Raw genomic sequence first — 17,877 nt, forward strand, 5'->3', positions numbered from 1 at the left:
AAGGTAAACAAGTCTTGAAGTGATGCGAAAGTTGAGGTGTTGGATTCCTGAAAGATGTGATATTTTCTTCTCACAGTGATCAGAAACACCGAACAGTTTGAGTAAGATAACGCCAATAACTTGGGAGTCTCTTAATGTATTAAAAAAGTAGCGCTCAGAAAAACCAAATCTGGAAAAGGGGAAAACCACCGCCAAGTCCATTTGACCGACCCAGAATCAATCATTTAACATGGAATAAATTTATTCCGTATGAATTTCATCAATTTTAATCCACTCAGTTGCTGCTCAAGTAATTTAAGTTCCTCTCTATCTCTTCATACTCGTATTTCACTGCTGCAAAGTCCTTCTTTTCAATCCATTTTCCCATTCTCTCCGCTTTAAACTTTAAAAAACACTTTGTGCCAATTTTTCATTTGACGTTGGGCCCGCAGCACGACTGTCATGCTTCCCATTATGCCGAGATCAATAATAAAACAGCATGCTATGCTTATTATTACCGTACCTCACATACATAAATTACTAACGCTCTACATACTGTATGAACATGAACACAGTACGTCACTTTACATGAAATTGATCATTTGGGAAGGTCTCAAAAATGGATTTTTTTCAATAGGAATTAGTAAAAACTACATAAATGTTCCGCTCTTCTTAGATAGACCTTAATATGAATTTAGGATATAGGAAACGTATATCAAGTTTGTCCTTATCAAACCCCTGAAATCGTCTGACTTTGGGGTTAGTAACTTTGAGAACACCCTGTACACAGTACATAACTACACTACACAGTATACTATGCATTGGACTGAATAGGACTGACCTTGAAGTAAACAATGCAGTTTTATATAAATTGGTTTTCCATCTTCTTCTGCTGCCTGGTGAAGAGGTGTATGTGTAGTGCTCGTACTCTGTAGTTGTATAAATTATACATCTAGTGTATGCTAGGGGTCACTGACCTTGGCTAATAGAAGGGGGAGCTTCCCTAAAGTCGGCCATCCGGGTTACGGAGTACCGGACAGATCCTGTCTGTTTGGGCTGAGCTAAAAGCTAAAAGGATGGCCGGGTTGAAGGCCCTTTTGCTTCTCGACCGCAATACTCCCAAAAATTCCCGATTTTCTAAGGACGAGATGTCGTGTTGATGTGGAAATCGAATCAATAATTTTATTATTAAAGGTCGAATTTGTCGTTATTGTTATTATTGCATTACTGTATTAACTGCAACTAAGTTCCTCTCCAAACTGCAGAATAATCAAAAATGCTGGAAATTAACACTCATCTCTTAGTTTTCTTCTATTTTTCCCCATTTTATTATTATTATTTTTTTTACGATCGCCATTACCAGTCATAAAAACTTTTGTTGGAAAATGTTCGCCGTTTTATATTTGAGATAGTTTAACCCTTATGGTCCTACGGTTTTCGTTTAGGAAAGGGTATGACATTCCAAAACGGGTTAACCACTACCTCTTTAACACACTTGTTTTTATTGAGGTATTTATTTTCGTACGTTTTTTCCATTAACAATAAAATTTATTTCTTATTTTGATTTTAAAAGTAGAACTTGGAAGATATCGAAGTAAATCCAGAAAGTCTGAAGCTGGATTTAGACGATACAAGTCGAGGAAATCTCGTTTCTTGGGAACCAAATTTGTTTTTCTCCAATTTACTACTTGTCTCGAGAGTAGGTAGGTTCATAAAATACAGGAGTAGGGGGATTTGTAAATGGAAACTGAACTGATCTTCTATCAATACCATAAATCCTATGAAAGTTATCCAAGAATGTGGTCCTAATGGTATGATTATTATGGTGACCAAAAAATGACTATTTTATGAGGCCCAAATCATAAAAACAAAGTTATTTGCAAGGTCGAATCAGTCATAAACTTCTCAACAACTATTCTTATGTTCCTCAAGTTAAATAAATTCCTTATCAAAGATCTTTAATTGTTTGATCTAGGGGAGAACTGACAAGTCATAACTTGAAATTTCCGGAAACTAAAATGAATTGGAACCCGGAAAAACAAAATAATATAATCTGGCAAATTCAATGTATGGAATTAACCCTTAAGGAAAATAATTCTCTTTAAAATCAACTCTAAGCTAGATAATTCGATTCCATAAAGCTAATTCAACTTTGCTGTCAAAAAATCAACTCTAAGCTAAATAATTCGATTCCATAAAGCTATAATTCAACTTTGCTGTCAACATTTAACACGCGAGAATTGATATTTTGGAGGGGGAAACACCACCAGAAGGATAAAGGTGCACATACCGTTGAGGGTTTGGACCCAAAAACGACTTACCTAGTATGTATATTTAAATCTTATGACCTATAAGTCGTTTTTGCGTCAAATCCCTCGATTAGGAAAGAAAAAAAAAGTTCACAAGGTGTCTTGGTCATTATTCCCACATGTAGCTCGTTTATCAATACAAGTTCTGATAAAATGGTACTCTCTTTTGAGGTGTTATTTCCCCATAACTCGGCAAACTTATATCTGAATAACCTTGACCTTTGAATTGTTAGCAATAAAACTTTCAGATATCTCGTGGCTCACTATGGTAGCATTAGAATTGCTCTGAGTTAACACAACCGACAGGAATTCAGTGAGTCTTTCGTGTAATCGGGAATTGTCTCAACAAGAGTAGTCTATTGAAAATTCCCTCTTGCTACGAACATACATACCTCAATAAGGTACTTGCAGGGCTGGCTCAAGATTTAGCGAACTGGGTGACTGCCCTAATAAATATCGCCACAAGCCGACAAGGTATTCCCTTTGAAATCTGATTATAAGTAGTATTCCCTTTGAAATCTGATGATAAGTAGTATTCCCTTTGAAATCTGATGTTGATGAGCTATACATATGCACTTACGTTCCGACTTATAGACTTATACCCATTTCACTACAGGTTTTGTTTCATTATTTCTTGTTCACAGATCATACAGTACCTCGAAAATGGCCAGTTCCGATCTTCATAGATAAAGGTAAGTCCAGAACTTCACATCTTACTAACATTTTAGACCCGCCACCCATGTTACTCCTCCGGTGACTGTAACCTGTGTAGTGTACCAGTATTTCGAACATATTCTCCCTTGTACGGAGCTCAACAGGAAAGGATTTGGTTCCTGATGAATACTTCTGGTAGGGCATCATGATATACATAGATACAGTTAGTCCATGATGTGACGCTGATTATTATGCATTGGGCATATCTCTCACTGACCTGCCCGCTATGCCATGGCATGGATAGTATTTGGGTTTAGTTTCAATGAAGCGAATGTCATTATGCAGTGAACAATGTATGCCTGGTTGCAATGTGTACTTAAACTAAGAGACTCGCATAATGACATAGATTAGTGATTCGCCTTGTTGTCATATCGTCAGGATGGATTGGAAATGGTTGGTTTGTACTTTGTTTTATTATTACTGGTATTGTCAGACCCGCACTATGCGCAAGTTTCTTGTAAGATATAAGGATTAGGTTGTACGTCCGCTTTTATTTCCCATAGCTTATAACTCCAGATAAATTACCCCCGGGATCAGACTAGAGATCTCCTCTGGATCCTCTTTATTAATCCCCTAATACTGGTCTCAATTTTCTCAAATCATCTGGATCTTTTATTCTGACTTAGATGACACAACTTGAGAGGCTGACGAAAAAACACCTACCCCCGTCTGAACACGGGAAAACGCGAAGAAGAAGATCTGGAACTTTCATTCCAGAACACCGGTCTTAAACCAACGCATTGCAGAGGCCGGGTTATCAGAGTTTTTACTCAACCAACCCAGTACATCGGTTATGAATTGCGTTTTACTGAACATCATGATAAACTATTGCCGAGTGATGATAATAAGTATGATTATGACTTTGATGATAATGATAATTTTGACGGAAAATGTAATGAATGATATTGCTAATGAGAATGATAGTGAAGATGATGATGAATGTGATGATAATGATGATGGTGACCTTCTATCAAGTTTTTCACCCCGATTATTGTTGTTGCTTGAAGTAAACAAGGAAAAACTGTTGGTGTATTTCATGTATATTCGTCTTTACTTTGTGTAAATAATTAATAAGAGAGGCTAATAATAACTTGATTAGAGGACGAGATAGGTAAGTCAAAATGAGAACATGGGTGGTGGCTTGTAGGGGCTTGGTTCATACTGTGGGGAGGTGTGATTTAGACTGTGGTTCCAGGGGATGCGTATTTCTAGATTTTGTGATCCACCTTTAGGACGTGAAGATGTGCGGACAATTCGGAAGCAATGTAACTACGCCACGTACTAAAAGACTTGTGAGACTAGAAATCGCCTGTAAAACTGTAGGCTCATAGTGCGTAGATCCATTTTCCTCTCCCAATATCTTTTATTCATATCCGTTCTCAGATGACTTCGACCTGAATGACCCAATTCTACAGTGAAAGAGCCCGTATCTCATTGGTCTACTGCCATTTGTTCTCGTTAGTCGGGCCTATCAGGTGTGCGATCACCTGGTTGAATATTTCTACGAGCCACATTGTACGTGGGATTGTGTGTGATTGTCGAATAGGAATAGGTGGTTATCGATGCAATGTTGAGCAATCATGTTACCCGCTCACTCATCTGTCCAATTCTTGTTTGTGTCATGGATTTTTTTTTAGATGGATAGTGTGTCAGTATTACTAGTTGAGAGAGACACCTATGCTGGGGTACCTATAAACCCACTCTCCCACAGTAGTCCCACAGCCTGAGTGTGCGTTGCTATCGCTAGTTGAGACAGGAGACACATTGGGGTACCTATAAACCCACTGTACACTTGACAAATGAGGTCACTACTGAGCGTCGCAAAAGTCCTAGTTGAGAGAGACACCTATGTTGGGGTACCATAGTAGTCCCACAGCCTGAGTGTGCGTTGCTATTGCTAGTTGAGACAGGAGACACATTGGGGTACCTATAAACCCACTGTACACTTGACAAATGAGGTCACTACTGAGCGTCGCAAAAGTCAAGGTCGCGTCACCCGTCCAGTCTGTCAACATAGTTAACACAATAGGGTCAAGCACCTCACCAACCTCGTGCATACCCTGTGCCCGGTGAGAATTTTATTGATGAATCAATTATTGCTGTTGCTGTCATCATGGTGAGGAATTTCAATGCCGCCGTTGCTGCTACCGCTGGTGGTAGGTGTGGTGGAATTGCTCTACTGAAAGGGAACAAGCTGGGCCCGTCCCTGCGGGAATTTTTTAGCCCGTAGTGATTAGAGAAAATCAGTACCTATGTACCTACCTAATTTGTTTAATATTCAGTTTATTATTATTCTTAACGTCTCGACTGCCTCGGAAATGAGGTCATTCCCTAGTCTCTCCTCCTTCTCCCACTTTCATTTTATCTCTTCCATTCTCTCCTTATTCTCTTTATCTCTTCCCTTCTCTTCTTCCTTCCACCCACCGTTCATTGTCTCTTCAATTCCTTTTGTCGTCCTTATCTCCCACTTTCATTTTATCTCTTCTATTCTCTCCTTATTCTCTTTATCTCTTCCCTTCTCTTCTTCCTTCCACCCACCGTTCATTGTCTCTTCAATTCCTTTTGTCGTCCTTATGGTCGTACTTTCTTTTTATCTCTTCAATTCCCTTTATATCCTTTTCCCTTCGCTTCTGTTCCTTACCACCTGTCTATTTTTTCCGATGTGGAAGATATGGACTGTGTCTTTCATCGTTTCTGACTATTTTGTTATATACGGTTCAGACGAGAATCTCTAATGCCTCATTACATTAACTTGGTTTCCTGAAAGTGTGTTTTTTCTTTTGATCAAAGTCTTTTGTTGTAAGTTTGTTGTATGAGTTTTTGACCAAACTTTTGTATTCCCTTTTATTCGTAGTTCGGAGATGTCCCAAGAAATCAACTAAATCTGCAATAACAAACGGTATTAAGACTATTAAGTCTACTGCTGCTCCTATATTTTAAGTCTTTCGCATTCCTTTTGAGCTCATATTTGAATAATTTTATCCTTTTGAGTTTTTAAATTCAATATAACATCATTTGAACTAAACATGCCACATGTTGCTTGTCAGACCGTATGTAGTCGGCTTGACCCAGTTTTCTTTTGCGTTTGTTGCCTTTTCGTCTTCGTCTTCCTCCTCATTCTAATATTTCTAATCCTCCTCCCACTTCTTTTTCGTATTTTTTTTTTTCTCTCGTCTTCTTGCACTAGTTTTCTTCTTCTTGTTTCTCCTCCTACATTTTCCTTCATCCTTCATTTGACTCGGGGTTCTCATATACGGTTCAGACGAGAAGGATTTTCTCTAATGTCTCATTAGATTAACTTGGTTTCCAGAAAGTGTGTTTTTTTTTTTTTTTATCAAAGTCTTTTGTTGCAAGTTTGTTGTATGAGTTTTTGACCAAACTTTTGTATTCCCTTTTATTCGTAGTTCGGAGATGTGCCAAGAAATCAACTAAATCTGCAATAACAAACGGTATTAAGACTATTAAGTCTACTGCTGCTCCTATATTTTAAGTCTCTCGCATTCCTTTTGAGCTCATATTTGAATAATTTTATCCTTTTGAGTTTTTAAATTCAATAACATCATTTGAACTAAACATGCCACATGTTGCTTGTCAGACCGTATGTAGTCGGCTTGACCCGGTTTTCTTTTGCGTTTGTTGCCTTTTCGTCTTCGTCTTCCTCCTCATTCTAATCCTCCTCCCACTTCTTTTTCGTATTTTTTTCTCTCGTCTTCTTGCACTAGTTTTCTTCTTCTTGTTTCTCCTCCTACATTTTCCTTCATCCTTCATTTGACTCGGGGTTCTTTGTAAGATTGAATTTCTGCTATCAGCATTCTTTCATTTCATCTATCTGTTTGCTTAGTTTTTCTATCGAATTAGAGTTTCGTTTGTTTTTTCTCTTTCTTGTCTTTGTACGTGTTGATATTTTACAAAATCCTGAGCTTCCAGCTAAATTGAATAAACATTTTGTTAAGTTTTGAAGAGACTTCTTGGAACGTAGCTACCTGACAGAAATTTTCGAAAAATAGAGGAATATGACGATCCAACGTGACAAATTCTCAATCCGAGTTTTATTTGTCTTTTAAAAGGAATATTGATTGTTTTAACCATAAACAGTTGTCACAAAAACGTTTCCGATCAATGAAACGCTAAATTTTATGACTTTACTGGGGCATTTTGGACTCGAACCACTTACCTTCACATCGAAAGTCGAAACAGTTCTAACCACCACACCACTGAGGTTATTTTATGTCTTTCAAATTCACTTAACACGAAAAAATAAAGTCGCAACGATTTTCCATATAAATTTCGTTCCATGCATCAGTGTGATATAAAAATGGAGAGATAGTAAAAATAAAGCCAGGTAGGTATTCTTTATTGAGAAAAGCTTTCTTTTACACTCCCAAGCTTTTTTTACACTCCCAACTCCCAACCTTTTTTACTGGGGGTTAGGTATAACTTTTTATTCAAGCTGTGTGAAGTGAGAACACGTCTAGTCTAGCTTAGCTGAGATGTTGGTCTGAATGGTTTGATCGTTTATCTACATTTTTATTTTATTTATTACCTACATTGATTTTTTCTGTGAGTATGTGGTCTGGTAGGGTCCGTGAGAATGGTATAACGGACTCTGTCGCTCTTGCAGCGGAAGGATTGATGGGGGGTTTTGTCTGGTCGTCCAGGCCTCCAGAGGGCTTCAAACCCCTACCAAGTACCAATTGCCAATCCATCTACTACCATGAGATAGATAACATGTCTACCTCCTGGAAATGGCAACAAGAATAGACCTTCCCGTCAAGTGTGTTGTCATCTCCACCATTTCTACTTGTTTTCCCCACACATCTTTCCGCGGAGAAAGTACTTCAAACTCAAAGTACTTGAAACTGAAACTCGAGCTTTGTAATTAAGTAAGGAGAAAAGAGAATTAAGGGAAAGCAAAGAGAACACATCACATCATGGAAAAGGATTCCATTATGTTGCCTTTATGTTTCCCCCACTCAGTACAAAGTACATACATGGAATCTAATGTAACGTATACAGGGTGGCTCAAAACATAGAGAACACCCTATATTGTAGAATGTTCTCTCCTCCTAGGAGCACGAGGTACTCACAAAGTTTAGGAATATTCAATGCCTCCCTAGTAAAATCTGTATAATGGATCACAAGCCTTGCAATAAAATAAAAGATTAATGGCACTCTTTTAAAGTGTATAAATAAATAATATATTGGTCGGGTGGAAGAGCCTCCTCAGGTGAGCTCTGTTGTTTGGCTCCCCCTCCCCTCCAAAAGAAGTTAAGTTCCTCACCAAACCTTTCTCTTCTCTGGCTCTATCCGAAGTTCTTCATTCTGCGAGTACAAGAACATTTTCTCATATTATCAGCATCATTATCTTGAATGAAGTTACAAGTTAAATAACTTGAAACTTGAAAGCAAATACTTATTACTTTCGTTCAGCTTTCTAGGTGTTGTGGTTCTTGAGATAGAGCGATCAGTGTGTGAACTATGAAATGTGAACTGTGAATGAGTGAATGGATCTTGTTCTTATAATATAAGATAGAGCAGTAAGCTTCAGGCAGGGTGAGACCTGAGGGCATGCCAGGAAGGTCTAGGATTCTATAGGTATACATGAACATAATATGAACTACTCACAAGGAACTCAGACCTCAACATAATAAACCAAACTTTGTGAGCCTGAGCTTCATCACATTAAAAGGAGGCCGTACCTCAATGGAGAAACAAATGGTTTAGAGAGCTTTAACCAAATATTGGATTTTATTGAAACCGAATACTACTTTACAACAAAAGTGAAATAGTATTCGTTTCCCTTTCAATCCAATAGTTTGAATGGACCTTCAGAAAGTTGCCGAGAACTGATAATTTGGAGTCTTTAACGAAGCTTTTTAAACGAAACTGATAACAGAGAGTAGGTATTCTCTTATAACTCCTATCCACTGATACAGGATGAGGAATTGAGGATATCAATCAAGAAATAATGCAACATAAACTCCACACAGACTCTCAACTCTCATTATGTACAATACTCTATCATATATGAGTATGGGGGGGAAACAGTTGACTACATGGAGTATTAGATGCACGGAATGCATTTCATTATTTTTAGACACAACAAGCATGGCAACACGATGTAGGAAAACACACAATGTGTTTTAACTTAACCTCCCATACTCCGGTGATGCATTTTTAACGCATTCAGAGGGAATTTTCCAAGAAAATATCTACTCCATAAGTGCATACAATGAAAACTTCCACTCCATACCAGTTATCATTTTCATTCATATCAGTCACACCTACCTAATTGAACTTGAGCTTTCAATATTTGTCTGTGGAAGAAATTACATCAATTTTAACATTCCTTTACTCCTTCTAGGAGAGAGAAATTTTCCATTGAGAAAAGAAGTGGATTGACAGCCGGTGAAAATGGTGAAATCCCAAGTACTCGTAACTTTGGCAACCATTTGAAATCTCTAGAGTCCCCAATCCCAGTTATACTTCCAACTTCCAATACATAAATACAGGTAAACTTTGAAGTTTCTCCTGGAAAAGTAAAGTTGTGTCCTCACTGTAATGGAAACTATCAGCAAATCCTTTTGAACTTGTTTCTGGGTCACCTGATGTATAGGTACAACTTGTATATTCTCCATTACCGTCACAAATGTAATAGAGAACAATCTGAGAGCAATTTAGGTTAAAAGATGTTCAAGGCTGATAAGGTTGGACGGGTATGCTCTTGTACTAACGAATACAATATGTAATACAGAGTACCTAGCTACATACAAGTTTCCACAGATACCTAACTACATACACATATCTTCCTAAACCCCTATACCTACATATGTATATTCTATTCTATTCTTTTATCCTCCAGCTCTCCCTGTCCGAACAGGACAAATATTATATATCTCCCTTGCTTTAATCCTACATCAGTGTCCACTGTTAGGGTCAGCTCTCCTTGTTCGCAGGTGATAAACTCTTCTATTTTCGAGAGACATCGTCTGACGGTTTTGAAAGAATTGGGGGTTTAAAACCCTTTGGATGCCCAGAAACAATATCTGTATTTCTTTTTCCAATTTAAATAATACAAGCACTATGCTCTGCTCTAGCACTTAAGCGAAAGGGGAGCGTCCCTATTACTCAACTTTGTGAGAGCAATTGAGGAGCTGGTTAATGTCAAACGAAAAAGCCTGACCAGACCTTCGCTGTCGAAAAGATTGTGCCTCAGATAAAATTGTTAAACTGCTTGAACTGAATTTTCAGTCTCATTTTGGCAGGATAAACAAGGCATATTCTATTCTAGCATAGAAATGGACGCAATGGTCAATATGATATCCTGGGAACTACTCCAGCTGCTGGACCCAGAGGCAATCACCATACATAGCTTTCAAATTTTCTCTTGTCCATCTCATCATTTCCACGAAAAACATATCCAAACTTTGTTTCTTTTTCTCCTCTTCCTTCTTCGCTTTTTTTTTCAAAGCTCCGAGCAATTTTCTCCAAGGGATGACAGACAGTTGCCTTGTTTTCTCAAATAAGGTCAGTCATGTTTTATTATTTACCAAACCGTTGTACTCGGTCCATGGGTACTTTGCCCCATGTCTCAAGGGGATGGTCCTGGACTTCTGAACATTCTGAACAAACCATACAAGTTGGATTTTATTTAGGTACATAATTTACATAGATGGAAGGATTGAGATGGATAGTGTGTCACTATTACTAGTTGAGAGAGACACCTATGTTGGGGTACCTATAAACCCACTCTCCCACAGTAGTCCCACAGCCTGAGTGTGCGTTGCCATTGCTAGTTGAGACAGGAGACACATTGGGTAACTATATAAACCCACTGTACACTTGACAAATGAGGTCACTACTGAGCGTCGCAAAAGTCAAGGTCGCGTCACCCGTCCAGTCTGTCAACATACACTGTGTCCATGGTCCATGGGTACTTTGCCCCATATCTCAAAGGGATGGTCCTGGACTTCTGAACATTCTGAACAAACCATACAAGTTGGATTTTATTTAGGTACATAATTTACATAGATGAAATGGAAGGATTGTGAAGGAAGACTACTGATCCACCTATTGTTGGAGAAATTCTCTGTGGTGGGTGAACAACATCCCGAGAAAATACATCCAGATATATCCCTCCAAGGTATTTGGTACGATTCCCCCGGGCATTCCAAACAGGCTCCGAAGGATTGTGAAGGAAGACTACTGATCCACCTATTGTTGGAGAAATTCTCTGTGATGGGTGAACAACATCCCGAGAAAATACATCCAGATATATCCCTCCAAGGTATTTGGTACGATTCCCCCGGGCATTCCAAACAGGCTCCAACAAAGTTCTGTTGAACATAAATTTTACTGTAGGACAAATAACAAATAACTGTAAAACATAGAGAGCACGAAACATTGCCGCAACCTAGTCATGTCATTCCTTGGTGACGCAGTACGATTCCCCCGGGCATTCCAAACAGGCTCCAACAAAGTTCTGTTGAACATAAACTTTACTGTAGGACAAATAACAAATAACTGTAAAACATAGAGAGCACGAAACATTGCCGCAACCTAGTCATGTCATTCCTTGGTGACGCAATATTAGGAGTCCGACTGCATTCAGGATCCTAGACATTGCATTACGCTAGAAACAATATTCTCTTTGCCAACAGAAACAAGAACAACACTTCTTGTCCAATGACATCATAGACAAATGAAGAAGAGACGAGAAATTGAACTAGAAAAATAAAGCACGATTGCATCATTCAACAATAAAAGTCCAATGACATCATAGACAAATGAAGAAGAGACGAGAAATTGAACTAGAAAAATAAAGCACGATTGCATCATTCAACAATAAAAAGAAAATAGGAGCTAGAAGACAGAATAACGAACAGCGAACAAGACAGAGAGATAAAAAAAGGGAATAAAAAAAAAAACGAGAACAAAAACAAAGAAAAATGGCGCCAACCTTTCTTTCTTCTTTTCCTTTCAAAGTTTTTCTTCAATAAAAAAAAATGAAAATAGGAGCTAGAAGACAGAATAACGAACAGCCAACAAGACAGAGAGATAAAAAAGGGAATAAAAAAAAACGAGAACAAAAACAAAGAAAAATGGCGCCAACCTTTCTTTCTTCTTTTCCTTTCAAAGTTTTTCTTCAATAAAAAAAGGAAAGAAAGAATAAACCGTCGGATAGGGGAAACAAAGATGGAAGATTTTTACGTTTTTATTATGATAGGGAACGTCTCGATTTCAAGTTTCTCCTGGAAAAGTAAAGTTGTGTCCTCACTGTAATGGAAACTATCAGCAAATCCTTTTGAAGTTGTTTCTGGGTCAAATGATGTATTAGGTACAACTTGTATATTCTCCATTACCGTCACAAATGTAATAGAGAACAATCTGAGAGCAATTTAGGTTAAAAGATGTTCAAGGCTGATAAGGTTGGATGGGTATGCTTTTGTACTAACGAATACAATATGTAATATCGAGTACCTACCTACATGCAAGCTTCCATAGATACCTAACTACATACACAGATCTTCCTAAAAACATATATTTATGTATATTCTATTCTATTCTTTTGCCCTCCCAGCTCTCCCTGTCCGAACAGGACAAATATTAGCAGACGTAAAAGTTGACACTGTGTACCCGGGGTAAATGCCACTCGAGTAAATAAACTAGTCCGTTTATAACGGGCCTTCCTCTTGTATGTTTTCTAAACAGGACAAATATTAGCAGACGTAAAAGTTGACACTGTGTACCCGGGGTAAATGCCACTCGAGTAAATAAACTAGTCCGTTTATAACTTGATTTCACAAACAAAGTTGATTTCTAAACAATTTATAAGTTGATTTACAACCAATTTATAAGTTGATTTACAACCAATATTTACAAGTTGATTTATAAACAAAGACCTGTGTCTCCAGGGTCGCCCACTAATCCAATATAATTCACAAACAAAGTTGATTTACAAACAATTTATAAGTTGATTTACAACCAATATTTACAAGTTGATTTATAAACAAAGACCTGTGTCTCCAGGGTCGCCCACTAATCCAATATCTACTATAACAACGAGATGCACCCCCTACTGTGCAGCACCAGGCTACAGGTGTGGGTGGATACAGAACTTATGGGTCCCACTGTACAATTCCCATGCTATTGTATAGGTACAATGTACAGTCCTTTGCAAAAATATCGGAACAGATTGACTTCAGAACTTTACAAGTTTACCATTATTAGCGCTAGACCGCGGTTGCGATTCCCGCCCGGCGCGGATTTTATCCTGGAATGGATAATGCTCGTTCTCGGAACGGCTGGCTTTCTCCTACCGTGTCTTTCTTCGATTTCGGGACGATAACACCTTAGCAGTTACAGTTCCCTCTATAAAACCTCTTGAAAAGAAGTTTACCATTATTAATCAAACAGAGCAGGGGAATGAAATTGCGAACTGTTCAAGATTTTTTGCACTCGGGTGTATACAAGTGGTTTATTTCAACTTTCTGTCAGCTTTATGGTATAACATTGCGTAGTGTCGGGTGAACTTCTAGGAAACTTGTACTTTGTGTCTCTTATACCGCTATTACTGGTAATGGTATACTTGGTGACAAAGAAATCAGAAGATATTTATGAGTTATGTTATGAGTTGTTTTGCAAGAATTGGAGTTGTTTGTTTTGAATAATTTCTAATGGTCTTATTGAATAAATTAGAAGAGGTGGGATTCTCTGTATTGAACGCCCAGAATTTATACTTTTGCTAAAACTTTTCTTAGTTTACAGGTTCATATTGAAATCTGAAATTTTAAATGATTGTATTCTGTCCGTTTCAGGTAAGTGTATTCATTTGTTCAATGGAAATATGTATTGAATTGATTTCGTCAAGTCTAACTGCACTGGTAAGTACAGAGCGAGACTTATGCACACAGCTACAATCATGACTGGTTTTCGTTTTGAGGGTAGAGTCTCCTCTCCACTTCTCCTTTCCTTTATCGGTTCTCTTTCCCTTATTTCTACTCTTCCTCGTCTTTCTCCCATCTCCTTTCGTTTTCTTCTCCCCTGCTTCCCTCCTCGTCTCTCCCCCTCTCTCTCCTCCCCTTCCCCTCTCCTCTTAACTACCGTCACTAATAAACCTTGGTATGAGTATAGCACAGTATTAGGTATTCGGTTATACTCGTTATATAACATCCCTGTATACCTTTAGTACCTAGTTGTCATTCTGCCGAAAATTTGTGAGTACATAGCCCTCCACTTTAGTACATAAAGTACCTAACCCTCCATATTACATAGTACATAATATCCCTATATGTCAGTACATATTTCTCCTCTATGTACTTGGAAAGTAGGTTAGGTGACTCAAGTATTACATATTTATCATGTACGACAGCTTACAGTGTACCCACACTAAACCATGCTTGCCAGCCTAGTTAGCTTTAGAAGGTAGCGCGTCTGCCTTGTAAGCGCTAGGTCGCGGCCGCGGGTTCGATTCCCGCCCGGGGCGGATTTCATCTTAAACAGATAAGGTTTGTTCTCGGAACGGCTGGTTTTCTCCTATCCTATCCTTCTTTCTTCCATTTCGGGACGATAAGACCTTAGCAGGTTTTGTTACGGAACCTTAATAGGTTTCATTATTGGACGTTCGAATAGGACTAAAAAGTCCGTTTACCCCCCTAAAATGTCGAGGTGTTGAGGATTAATTTCCATATCTCGTCTGTGAGATTGAACCCACTCCCTCCTGATTACCTGGCGAACTTCTTGACTATACCACCGACGCAGGTTGTATTGGGAGTACGGTACATGTTTTTCTTTTGTCGTTTTCCCTTTCCGATATTTTATCGTCATGTTTTCCCATCTTTCATTCTGTATTTCGTCAGCCATAAGTTTATCACATGGAGAAGACAGTCGCTGATGGTTTTTACTGCCATTCCTTTCAGTCGCATCCTAAATGTTTTCTATATCCCGTTTATTAGTTTTACGCTACCTACTCGTATATTGAACGCTATTGCCCGTGTATTCGTTACGTCTATGTTTACTATCCTATTCAGAGCTATTTGGAGAGAATTTTACGAGGAACATTTTATTCAAATGAAATGACAATTTCCAGAACGGAGGGTCGTTGACACACTTTTCAGTCGAGGTAAATTTATTATGGGGGGTAGTAACTAGTAAAGGCTCTCAACTCTCATACAAACCAATCTATACGTACCTACATTACCTAGTCGTTTTTTTTTTTTTTTTTTTTTTTTTTTTTTTTTTTTTTTTTTTTTTTATGTGGAATTGTGACGTTGCCATTGGGGGCATTTTTTGTGGTGGTCTCCCTGGTAACATGTGTGTTCAACTGGCAACACTTTCCCTTCTCAAGAATTTTCTGAAAAAATTTTCACGAAATCACGATTCCAAGTAAAAAGAGCCTAGGTAGGTAGCTTTAAAGGTAGCGCCTCTGCCCTCTAAGTGCTAGGCCGCGGTTTCGATTCTACCCCGGGCGGATTTTAACCTGAACAGATTTTAAGCTGCTTTCTTCTCTCTTCGCTTTCGGGACGATACGGATAAGACCTTGGCAGTTATACTTCCTTCTATCCAACTTCTTCTTCTTCTTCTTTTGGGATGGAGCCTCATTGGACGTGTCCAGACGCTCTGAAAACCTCTAAGTAACCTTTTTCAAAGCTATGTGATCCTCGAATAAAATAATGTCGAATTTATCTCGGACTTTCTATTTCCTATAAATTGGGGACTTAACCCAGTAATGTAATAATGGGGATTCCAATACAATAAATACAGTACTTACTATAGTGCGGACTTAACGTCCATACTGTAGTAATGGGTAAATGGAGTTACCATCAATAAAATAAATAAAGCTATTGTAATAATCATCCTTCCCGATATATGCTCCTGGGTTGATCATTATTTATGTCGCATATATATACAGAGTGGCTCAAAAAGATTCTGTCGAAGCTCATTTTATTTTTATTTGTTTACCTACTTACACGCTTAGCAACAAGGCCATGTGTGGAATATATCCAAGTTTGCTTTAATAAGAATTATGCTCTGTAAAAAAGGCTTTATTAAGTCGGAAAATTCCAACACCCTGTATATTGTATGCTACATGGTAGGGATATTTGGGGTAATCCTCACATACATACATAACAGTAGTTCTTCCACCATAAAATAAATAACGAATAAATCAAATTTGAATTTCTATATACTAAATCCTCAAGTCTATCTCTTCAGATAAGGGGGACTTTATCCCTCTATCACACTTTTGAACACTCTTTATATGTGAAACTAAGATACAAGACATACCCTGAAAAGACCTGATGTGATAGGTGAGATAGGTACACTGTAAAAATCATAATTGACGAGACACCCTGTAGGTGAGGGCTATCTCGTAATTAATACCAATACTTCAAGTTATTCACGCTTTCACTAGAAGTGACTTAAGGTTCCAAATATTTCACTAGTGAATGACAATAACTCATTATGTACAAATGACCTTGGGATCAGTACTGTATGGAACATTGTTATGTGTCAGCTGTTAACATGTCACATTTTGTACTGAAATGAACGAACGAACCGAGGTCTGAGTTTGAACTTACGGCAGCCAGCTTAGCGTGGAGGGTAGGCGGTAGGCGTCTACCCGGTAAGCGCTAGGTCATATTTCTCAATATATCGACGTCAAAATTACGTTATTTTGATTCCCTCCCGGGGCGAACTATACGGAACATTGTTGCATGTCAGCTGTTAACATGTCACATTCTAGAACATGTCACACACACACACACACACACACACACACACACACGCACGCACGCACGGACCAATGGCTGAAACTTTGTATTTAGGCTCTAGGGACCTCAAAACGTGTTTTGACAATAAAAACTGACCATCGAAAATTCGACTCGATTACATTACTTTCCTTCCTATAGGATAAGGAAAGTAAAAAGAAATGAAACAAAAAGATCAACAGGAATTCTTTTTCGTTGTTCATGATTGCCCCTATTGTTTGAGAACATTTTGATAATTTTATTACTCTCAAGGACCCAATCCCATCTGTTGCTACTACTCTACGATACTATAACTATACTACTCTTAACTCTCGCAGATTAGGCAGGTTTAGCAGAGAAGGGAGAGGGGGGAGCCTGCATTATTATTTAATGACCTAGTTATGAATGCCAGCACCAGCACCACCGTTTGGAATTTGGCATTTAGCTCCAAATCAAGTCTGGTAGTATATTAGGTCTCGCTAACCTAGTTCTCCTATACCTTATCATGCGGCGCATATCACGGACCTTTGTGAGATGTGACCTTCGCAATATGCCTCTGATGTTATTCCTCTGTCGGTTGTCAGGGGGTGATTAGGATGAGCCTGTGCGTCCGTCAAGTTCTCATTTTCACCAGAGAAGAAGGACAGGATAGAAGAGAGCCAGCCTTTCTGAGATCGAACCTTATGGCCCGGCGCACATTGAGACGCAGCTACGCAGCACAGTCACGCAGCACAGCAAAGCAGTTTTTGTAAACCATTGGATTCAATACTACCACGCACATTACGACGCAGTGCACTCGCACGTGCCACTTGCCTGTGTCACTCGCCTGCCTCACTTGTGGAGGCGACACAGAATCTGCGTGCAGTTTTTTTCTAGGCGCGCAGTTTATTTTGATCTTCTTTGTTTTGTGAGTTGATTTTTTTCGATTTCCCTTGAAAATCCTATTATTTGAGTGATTTGAAAATGGAGAACATTGAAGAGAAGTTGATAGCATTAGTGCAAGTTAAAACTGTTCTGTACGACACCTCTGATACAGACTATATGAGAACCAGATACAAGCAACAGATCTGGGATGAGATCTTCTCAAACATTGAACGAGGCATATTGCGAAGGTCACATCTCACAAAGGT

General features: G+C 38.5%; 1 protein-coding gene across 1 annotated transcript in view; it reads left to right on the forward strand.

The window, feature by feature from the left end:
• The first annotated feature begins 2,930 nt into the window (after positions 1 to 2,930).
• The window catches only part of LOC103505113, an 83,368-nt gene continuing 68,421 nt past the window's right edge, over positions 2,931 to 17,877 (forward strand). The window contains exon 1 of the mRNA XM_026820489.1: positions 2,931 to 2,980. The gene's annotated coding sequence lies outside the window, so the exon portion shown is untranslated. The remainder of the gene's footprint in view (positions 2,981 to 17,877) is intronic.

Source organism: Diaphorina citri, unplaced genomic scaffold (genome assembly GCF_000475195.1).
Source record: "Diaphorina citri unplaced genomic scaffold, Diaci psyllid genome assembly version 1.1 scaffold151, whole genome shotgun sequence".
Taxonomy (NCBI): domain Eukaryota; kingdom Metazoa; phylum Arthropoda; class Insecta; order Hemiptera; family Psyllidae; genus Diaphorina; species Diaphorina citri.